The following is an 11,081-nucleotide window of genomic DNA, read 5'->3' on the forward strand; positions in this document are numbered from 1 at the left end:
CGGAGTTGATGGTATTGGTTGACCCCATTGGCTCAGTTAAGCCCACATGGGTGATGTCCTGAGCCTGGGCCTAGTTTGGGTGCCCAGGTGTACCTCCCATGTGGCTTGGGGGCTTGAGTATGAACATGCTCAGTTTGGGGTCTTCGTAGGTGTCTAATGGATTGCCTGATGTCTTTCCAACTTCCGTTATGGAGACCTTTGCAGGCATGGGAGGGACAACCCCCTGTTCCTAAACCAGCTACCTAACAGAAGCAGTCTTAAATCATTATTTGCTGAAAGTTTTTCATGTATGACTGTGCATGTTAATTCTTTTCTATGTCTGAGATCGTCACTTGTTTTTTTTCTCTTTATCTTGTTAATGTATGGATTATGTAATAGATACGTAAACATTAAATCAATTTTTTATTCTTAGAATAAAACTTACTTGATATGCTTTTTATCGATTATTAGGATTGACTTACTGATATTTTTTCTATCTTAATAGATAAATAGACCTATGATCTTTGTTTCTTACAATTTTTGGTCCAATTTTGTTATCAACTATATGCTTTTCTCATAACTTGAGTGAAAACGTTTTCTTTCCTGCTAATTTCTGAAAGAATTTGAAGTGAGATTGAGATTATTTCTTCTTTCAATATTTCATAGAAATTAAGTAATGTACTCATCTGGTGAGGAATATATTTCTGAAGATGTTTTCAATAAATAATATATATACAGTTATCCAGATTTCATATAAAATTTTCTCTCAGTTTTTGGTAAAGTATGTTTCAGAGTTTTCCCATTATCTCTAAGCCATTATCTTATTGATATAAAGCAGTTCATCTTACTGGCTTCCTGTCTTTCTGATGTTTGTAGGACCTCTGATGTAACTTTCACTCATTATTGTATATTTGTTCTCTCTCTTTGACCAGTTTTGCTTGGGGTCAATCAGTTTTATTATTCTTTTGGGAAGAACATTTCAAACTTGCAAATTTTCTCTATGCCCTATCTTTAATTGTAGCTTATTTATATTATTTTATGATCTTTCCTATTTTAATATGCTTGATTTGCTCATTTTTTTAGCCTCTGAAGCTAGAAAGTTAATATTATAGTTAATCCTTCTGGAAACGGGTGCTAAAGCAAAGTTTAGTATAAAGAGTGTTTATTAAGGATTAGCACTTATTGTTATTATTCTATATTAAATGTACTATAAAACAGTGCCCCAAATAACCAAGCATCTAGTACTACATTCCTGAAGTCTAGCTAAAACTCATTTAGAAAGTTAAACAGGAATCTACCAATTTACAGAAAGACATGAGCGATGAAGTTTCTCATCTTTTCTGTGCTCATTCATTGCTACTTCTGGTTGGTTTTATTCTCGTATAACACTTTGCTCTAATCACTAGCAGCCTTCGTCTCCATAGGCTCTGACACTGTCTTCCTAGATTGACAGCAGAAAGACAAGAGACTTTCTCACCCTGCACCTACTCCTCTGTCCAAAGCCTTTACGAGAGTGAATAGTGTAAAGGAACAATCATGCAAAAGATCCTGATTGACCTTGCTTTGTCTATCCAGAGATCAATTGTTCTGGCTAGACAGATGAATGCAAGTTAGTGCACTACTGTCCTCTACCAAGCTGCTGTTTATTGTAACCGATCATACATCTCACTCACATGGCATCAGATTTGGTCATGGCATCTTTTTGGTATACAGAATGTGAATAGAAGTGATATGTGTCTCATCTGAGCAGAAGTTATGAAAGCTTATCCCCCTTCTATGTTGGAAGAACTGTATCCTTGGCAGGAGTGGCTCCCAGTCTACATTTCTCATCCCATGAGAAAGGGTCTTGTGGAGCTACAATGTAAACAAGAAACAGACATTGATCCCTGAAAGTCATTGAGATTATGAGATCATTTTTTACCACCACAACAGATGATCAATAAATATTCTTTAGCTAATCATTGTGTCTAAAAATCAAGGTTCAGAACACAGTAGCACCCATTCAGAATCCATAGTAGAGCTAGAGAAATAGAGGGAGGGGGAAAATGAGCAACTGATATTAAGGGCTGAGGTGGAGGGCAAATGTTTTGAGAATGATGAGGGCAGCGAATGTACATATGTACTTGACACAATGGATGGATGTATGGATTGTGATGAGAATTGTACGAGCCACCAGTAAAATAATTTTTTTAAAAATAAAAGAAGAAAAGTCCGCAAATAGAATTTTGAGGTATAAAGTCATCTTTGTGTTTAAAATAGTTAGCCCTTCCTCTACAGAACCATTACCACAAGATTCTGTGCAAAATCATATTCAAAGCTCTTTTTATTAAAAGCCTTCCAATAACTATTGTCAATTTGCCTAGGGTTATGGCCTACTATTTTCCAATCTCCTGTCGAAGTCAGAAAGACTCCTTCAGACACCCTGAATTAAATTGGACTATCGCTGTCTCCCTGCCTTCCTGCCAGAACTATTTCTCCTTTCTCCAAACACAAAAAGGCCCACCATAACATGGAACACATGTACACTGTTATGTGTTAAATTAAATTTTACACAAGAAGTGAAAAAAATACCAAATACACAAATAAATCTCAAACTTCTCTAGTCCATATCTGTTCTTGATTCAAAATCTTTCCTAGTTTATATGAAAATCAGTAGTCTTTAGCACAAATTATCAAGAATTTTTAGTGAGTTAAATTTCCATAGCCTGGTGCTTATCAGACTGCTTATCATGATGCTATGCTGAACTGTTGTTTCTCTTTTGTTATTATCATATTCAGTACATACGTGTACACAAACAGATGGGAAGAAATGAAGAAATGTTCCTATAAAACAATAGAAAGCTCATTAAACCTAACCATCATGTTAGAAAGCTATTGTTTTCTGACATATCCTCTATCTAGGTCTGCCTAGAAATGGATTATGACTCGATGTAAAGAAGACCAAAATCCTCACATGATAAGTGGAAAAAGTATTGACGTTGTCAAGGATTTTGTTTTGCTTGGATCCACAGTCAGTGATCATGGAAGCAGAAGCCAAGAGATCAAAAGATAGATGCCTTGCATTAGGTAAATCTGCTGCACAAGACCTCTTTAGCGCATTGAAAAGCAATGATGTTACTTAGAGGACAAAGGTGTGCCTGGCCCAAGTCATGGTGTTTTCAACTGCCTCATATGCATGTGAAAATTGAACACTGAATAAGGAAAACTGGTCCAATAGATGGCACCGAATAATGAAATGACTAATTTTCCACTTATGTTTTGGGATTCAAACTGAACATTTTAATTTCCTCCTACTAGACTTGGACATAGTAGTTATCATTGTATTTTTCTAATTGAAAACATATTATTTTCATTAATCGGTATGAATCTTTCCTAGTTTTTAGTGACCACTTTGTTGTTGTTGAGTCGATTCTGACTCATTACGACTGCCCCGAACGGTACCATCCCCACGATCACTTCTATCACTGAGCTCATTTTGCAACAGTGTGTTAATCCATTTCTTTGTCACTGAACCTTAAGAGGGGTCTGGACTAGTCCAGGGACAGATTCCTCTTGCAAGCGCATGAGACAAAGTGTCATCATTCTAATTACTAAAGAGCATTCTGGCCGTACATCTTTCAACACAAGTGTATTCCTTTTTTCTTCCACTCCATGTGTATTAAATTGTCATCACCCGCACTATAGCAAAAGGGAATAAGTATTCTTTGGTCTTCCTTGTTCCTGTACGTGAAACTTTCACATGCGTTTGAGGCAATGGAAAATACTATGGCTTTGGTGAGGCACCCATTAGTCCTTAAAGTGGCATCTTTATTTATTTTTGTTTATTAACACTTTAAAGAGGCTCCTTTCAGCAGATTATTTTCAATGCAATGCACTATTTGATTTTGTGACTACTGTTTTAATGAGGGTTGATTATATATGCAAGTAAAATGTAATCCTTAACAACGTCAGTGTTTTCTCCTTTTATTATGAGATTGTTGTTCATCCAGTTGTAATGCTTTTTAAAAGTTATTATTAATCAGGTATAATATATACTAAAGGCTGTAGCCTTTCATCTTCGTAAGTATGTACTGTATCATCTGTATATCAAAAGGATGTGTCAGCTACACATAGTAGGTTGTTAATGAGTCTTCCTCCAATCCTCTTGTCATGCTCTTCACATAATACAGCTTCTCTGATTGTTTGTTTAGCACACAGTTGAAATATGCAGGTGGAAGGATACAACTTTTTCTTAAAATCACTTTATTGGGGTCTCTTCTGACATTCCATATGTCAATTGTATCAAGCTTATTTGTACATACGTTGCCATCCTCATTTCCAAAACATTTTCTACTTGAGCCATTTTTATGAGCTCCTCTTTTTCCCCTCCTTCCCTCATGCCTCCTTGACCAACTACATATTAAAGCTCATCTGACTTACTTTTAAACTGTGCAGTCTCCTCTCATTCTGTCTGAACCACTGCCTCTTGATCTATATACAGTCTCTGCATATGCCCAGTTAAGTTTTATGGAATTCCTACTCTTAGTAATGTTATCTATAATCTGTTATAATCCACATTGTCCAATACCTTTGCAAAGTCAATAAAACACAGAAAAGTTTCTTTCTTGTATTCTCTGCTTTCAATCAGTATTCTTCTGACGTCAGCAATGACATCCTTTGTTCATATCCTCTCCTGAACCTGACTTGAATTTCTGATAATTCTGTTAATATAGAGCTACAGCTATTTTTGAATAGCATCAGGAAATTTTAGCCATGTATGAAGATGAGGATTTTTTCCCCTGCAGCCTGTTCAAGCACTTTTCTTTGGCCTGGGTTTCTTTCCGTAGGTTGTCCATGTATCTCTCACCTTGCTTAACCCAGTGTTATATTCATGAGTTGAAACATCTTAATTGATATTCCATCAATTCCTGGAACGTTTTGTTTGTTTGTTTTCCTGTGCCTGTTGTGTACTTTGGACTTCTTCCTTTAATACCATCGGTGATTGCTACTCCTTGAAATAGCTGAATGTTGATCAATTCCTTTTGAGAGTGTCTTTGTTATTCTTTCCATCGTCTTCTTTCTCTCCCCTTTCATCTTCTTTTGATGGTTGCCGCAGTAGAATCTTTCAGTAGTTCGGGTTACGTCTTGAATCTTTTACTTGAGTTCTCGTGCCTGGAAAGCTGCTGAGCATGCTCCTCAGTTTGGTTCTCAAATGGATTTCTTTGTCCATTTCATTATAATATTTGATCTCCTCGAACTGCACGTTGAAGTCTACTGTTCACGTCTCTTATTTTCATCATTCCTTATCGTCACCGTGGAGTGCTAACTCTCCATTCAAGAGCTCGTTTCAGTGTTTCTGCTGACGTTCATTATAGCTATTTCTTCCCCAGGGTTTTGGTGACTTTTTGCTTTCTTCATCTACGATGCTGTCCCACAGTTTGTCGAGTCTTCCGTCATGAGAGTTTAATGGAGGAAATCTCTTCTTGAAATGGTTTCTAAGTTCAAGTGGGATATACTCATGGTCATATTTTAGCTTTCGTTGACTTGTGCTAATTTTTTTCCACTTCAACTTGAACTTGTGTACGAGCACTTGATGGGCTGCCCCAGGTCGGCTCTTTACTTCCTTCTGACTGATGATATTGAATTTGTGTGTAGTCCCTTGGCTACGCCCAGGTGGATAGCTGCTGCTTATGTAGTTGACAAAGGGCCTGGGCAATGAGTATGTCATTAGTCTTGCAAAACTCTACTTTAATGTCATTTCTGTCAACTAGAATGTACTGAGCCTTCTTTTTTTTCTTTCCAACTTTCACATCGCATTAACCAACACTTACTTTGACTGCATGTCTAATCAATTGCAAACTACAGACGTTGGTGAAAATCTCCATTCCTTCATCTTTGGCATCAATGGTTGGTGCATAAATTTGAATAGTCATATTTACTGGTGTCCTTGTGTTTGTCCAGATGATGCTGAACCTCAGGATACAGCTTAAAAGGCCATTTTTGGCAACGAAGGTGATGTCATTCCTTTTCAATTTGTCATTTTTGTGTAGTAGACTATGTGATTGTCCTGTTTAGAATGACACATGCTAGTCCATTTCACTTCTCTATGCTTAAAATAGAGATTTCATGTGTGCCATTTCATTTTTAAATTTTCTCATTTTTGTATGTTGTACATTCTATGGTCCGATTATTAATAGATGTGTGCAACTGCTTCTTTTCCTTTTGCGTCATGCCATGTCAACAAGTGAGTCCACAAGTTTTCTGTTGGCCATGTCACCACGGTCAACTCTGCTTTGAAAAGACAACTTTCCCTGCACAGGCGTTGAGTGCCTTCCTGTCCCAGGGCTCATCTTCTGGCACTAGATCAAATATTGCTCCACAACTCTTCATAAGATTTCCGCTGGCCATTTTTGCAGAAGTCGAGTATCAGATGCTTTTTGCTAATCTGACTTAGTATGCTGCTCTGCTGAAATCTAGCATTAGAAATACAAGTAACATGCCTTATTGCATTAAAAAATAAATCATGCCACCACAGTAAAACTGACTGGCAAGTGATGGCATGATTACATTCTTTTTCCAAAACAAAAATGATCTTTTTTTTCTTTTTCAGAATTTTAAGCTCCAAATTATTTGACACTTTCTCAGCCCATTTTTTGGAATTTCAGCACCAGCATACCCCACCGTCATCACCCTCTTTCAAAGCTGTCTGTCAAGAGGTTAGCTTCGCCAAACAATTTACAAAGAAATTTGTTTGTATTAAATCTTTGGGAAAAGATTTCTTCCCAAATGCTCTTGCACCATTAGTAAAAAATATATAAATGTGCTTCTAATAAGATAAAACAGGGCAAGACAGGAGTATATTTCAGTCAATTATAGAGAAGGTCTATGACTGTCGGCTTTGTTGCACTAAGAAAGGATGTAGGAGGCTCCTTGCCTTATAACTAGAATGTCTAGACTGCTCTCCAGTGACCCCCTGTGGCTACAATGCATAGATTCCTTTCCATTGTCAGCATTGTATGTGCTTTGACAAGTATGGTGATGGCGCGTGTGTTCATGTGAATGTTGATATTTTAGAAGGAATATGTAGAAAACAGATTTTTGATAAGCTGTATTATTCTGGAATGTGTGGTTCTTTTAAAATGGTTAATGTTCTTAAACGTTTTCTTAATAATACCCTGTATAAGAAGAGAGGCGTGGTTCAGGATTTATAATCTGATGGTCACAACTTTTTTAAGTTGTAAGGGCTGTCAGATTATTCCGTCGGATGACCAGCTGAGCAGGGGAAATACTTAGAAGTATAATTTGGACCGAGAGAAGCAAACAACAAACTCTCTACTCTGAGTAGTAGGAACGGTTAATGGACGCACGGGCTCATCAAAAGTTAGGGGTTTGAACTCTCAGAGCAGCTTCAGAAGAAAGGTTCAGAAGTCTAGGTTCAAAACTTCAGCCACAGAAAACCCTACGGAGCTCCCGGGACCATCAAGAAAGGGCCAGGGTGTGGTGGAGGATCCGTAACCGAAGTGGTGGAGGCCCCGAAGCCCGTGGCACGGCGTCCGGGAGACAAAGCAGCCTAGCTGTGCAGCCCAGTGCCGCAGGAGGCTGAGGCCCAGGGACCAGGGACTGACCGGCTGAGGCTTAGAGAGACTTGACTGCCAGCTGAGGAGAGGTGCGACTGCTGACCAAAAACTGTATCCTTCAGGTTTTCTAAACCTTTCTTCTGCTAACCTGTTCCCTTCCCCAATCAAGCCCCATCATCCTGAGGGAAAAGAAACAAACCAAACAACTGTGGAGTTCTACTCTGACAGACCTGGGGGCGTGGTGAGGTGACCTTGACTCAGGGGCTGCTAGTCATGGGTATGATTCCAAGGACCAAGAAGGGGGATGTAGGTTTCAAAGTGACAAAACTCATTAATCCTTAGTAAAGCAATTAACATGTTGTATGCTTTCTGTAATTACCTCCAAGGTATGGAGCCTTGGAGCTCATTGATGAGTCTGTTCGCATTGGCCACTTTTATTCAAGTTTACGTCCTCTTTCATTTGCCTGAGCATGGACTTTGTTCTCGCTCTTCTCCTTAAGACACTGCCTCCAATAGAGAAGCTGCACGATCCTGAAACGCAGTTCTAGTTGTTTCCACGTCGGCAGCACTCTGGGAGGGTCATTAATTCCTTTCACACTTGTGTGGAGTTTAAGAGAGCGGTATTTGCGATGACATGCAGGGGCGGAAGGGCAGAACTTAGAAGGTGGTTTATCGCTCCATAGTCTACTTAGAGCTTTAGTCAAATCTGTGTCTGGGAGATAAAAAAAAGGGGTGCAATATAGGAATTCTGAGGATGGTGGCAGTTTCTGTGAAATGCCTATCTTGCACAGCTCCCAAACTTCACCCCAAATTCAGATCTCGGAGCTAGTTTTAGCCAGTTCTTCCAATTCTAGTCTTCTTGTGACAGAGTAACTATATGTGACCTTAGCATCTTGTTCAAGCTCAGCACAAGCAAACAGGGCTTGAATTATTGCTATCTTACAACATTGCAATTCTATCATGATGACTCCCTTGTTTCTTACAAAATACAGTAAAATGATAATTGTTCATCTTATATCATGTATCACAGCTGACAGGGGTCAGCATTAGTGACATGACCTTGGCCTGGAACTCAAAGGGACTATCTTTCTTATCTAGTTCACTTGATAGAAATATTAAATAGAATCAACATTGGCCATGCTTTCTTAACACAGAAAAGACAATGTTATTTTTACCCTATGGTTTTGTTTTTAGCCAAGCATAGCTGAGATGAGTACTATATTCCATCTGCTGTGGGTTAGGGGTTACCCTATTAACCTCAGGGTTGTCAGTTCGAACTCAATGAAAGATGAGACTGTTAGCTCTAATATTCCTTTAGTCTCACATACACTACGTAAGGTTTCTATGAGTAGCAATCAACATGAGGGTAGTAAATTTGGTTGAACTTTGAATGAACTAATATATTTCTTTAAAACATCAAAGAACACTTAGGTTAAAGAACAAGTCTTTCCAATTTACATTCTGATTCATTTCATGAGACCTGGAGGATCCAAGAACTCAAAACATTGTAGTCACCATTCTTACCCGACTAATACATGGGGTGGGGTCAGGGAGAACTATAAGTTAACCTGAACATATGCACTTTTAACCCATCAAGAAAATATACATAAAGTACCTTTTTATTGGATCATTATTTCTTACAGCAGTGATACCTGATGCATGTGAAAAGTGTTATTGACAAGATATAACTAGCAGACACTGAAACTTCTTTTTTTAAAAAGGCTGTTTTTTACAGCACTTTTAGGTTTACCAGGAGGAATCAGAGGATACTATCAGTTCCCATAAATACATGATGCAGTTCTGCGCTGTCATCCTATGGTAGGGGTAGGGCTAGGTTTTCAGAGACATTGAGCAGAAATATTTTCCCTACAAACCAATTGGATTGATAATTTATAAAGAGATAACCAGTAACAATAAATTCCTCTTCAATATTTAAAAAAATACTTATGAAGTCCGGAGTAAAATATATGGATATCATTTCTATACCTCAGAATATTGGTCGAATAAATACTAAATATGGAGAGATGTGCAAGTTTTCTTTCATTTAGTTATTTTCATTTTCACCTGAAAAAAAATTGTTTTAAGAAAACAAACACTACTATAAACAAAGGAAAAAGGAAAAAAAAAACTGGGGAAGTCAAGATACCATTGTAACTGAGCTTTTAGAATAAACATGTAGGTGTTGTAGTGGGTAAGCATTGGGCTGCTGACCATAAATGGCCATTGAAACCTACCAGCCACTCCACCTAAAGACATCTGCTCTCCATAATTCTAGAGCAGCTGTGCTCTGTTTGCCAGGGTCCCTATTAGTCAGAATTGGCTTAATGGTAGTGGGTGGCTTCTATTAGGTAAGCTGACGATGTGAACAGTTCTATTTTTAAGATATAGAGAAAGGTGTTTACAATAATGTACTTAATGTCCACACCCACATGCACTTGGTAACATATTCTAGAATGAATCCCCCCACACACACACACACAAACTGAAGACATTGTAATAGATAACAGTATCAGAAGCATTTAGCTTTTATAGAGATAGGGATTTTGTTGTTTTTCCTCACAACCATTTTTAGAAAGCTGCCTCTTTCCCTCTCCTGTGGGACATCACGTTGAGAAGGTATTGTGCCTGTCACATCATGGACCTGTGCATAAGGATAACGGCTCTGATGCATTTCAAAGCAGAGCAAAGCAGACAGAGGTTTCAATGACCTGCTCAGTAGCCAAAGCGGTTTCTCTTAACGGAATCTATCCCGAGGGCAAGTTTGATGACACCATCTGTCTTCATGATTTTCCTTGATAGACAATTTAAATAAATACACAACATTGCTTGCCTTGAATAGAAATAATTGAGGTGTCTGCTTCCCATGCCCTTCTCTCAACACACATGCCCAGACTTTGAAGTCCAGCTGTAAAGAGAACCATGTGTAGAGTTTCCCCTATTCTCATCATTGGATTCCTTTATGCTTCCTTTATACCTCTTTCACTTGGCACATTCTACTGAAATCATTTTATTTATTTACTTTATTCCCCACTGGACCGTGGAGAAATTTCCATATTTAACAATGAAGGTTTGTTTAATACATATCTGTTGGATGGATGGATGGATGGATGGATGGATGGATGGAGAGATAACTCCTATGGGAAGCAATCACCACATAGCACCCTCCTTGTGATACTGCCATTGTTTTCATTAACAGGGGGTACCCCCCAATAAGACAATAAAATGCTCCATTTGGCTGAGCTTTTGTTATATGCATTTTTCCCGTCCAGGGAGCATCCAGCAACTTGCTCTGAGTTAGTACATACAAAGGCATCGCCTGGGAAGTGCATCCAATGGCATTGCGTTCTCTTTGCTCACAGTGAATTCCTAAAAGACGTTTTTCTCAAACCTCGTTTTTTGTGATGGGTAATTTAAGAGAATAGCATGCAGCTGTGAAATTTTATTTCCCACTTGGGAAAATTGCCACATAGAACTGTTGTGATCACCAACCTGTGCGATCACGAGTGTCAAAGGGATCAGGTATCAGGCATCATCAGAACAAAAAAA

This window comes from Echinops telfairi, unplaced genomic scaffold (assembly GCF_000313985.2).
Source record: "Echinops telfairi isolate 266 unplaced genomic scaffold, ASM31398v2 ScPeMD7_31;HRSCAF=116, whole genome shotgun sequence".
Taxonomy (NCBI): domain Eukaryota; kingdom Metazoa; phylum Chordata; class Mammalia; order Afrosoricida; family Tenrecidae; genus Echinops; species Echinops telfairi.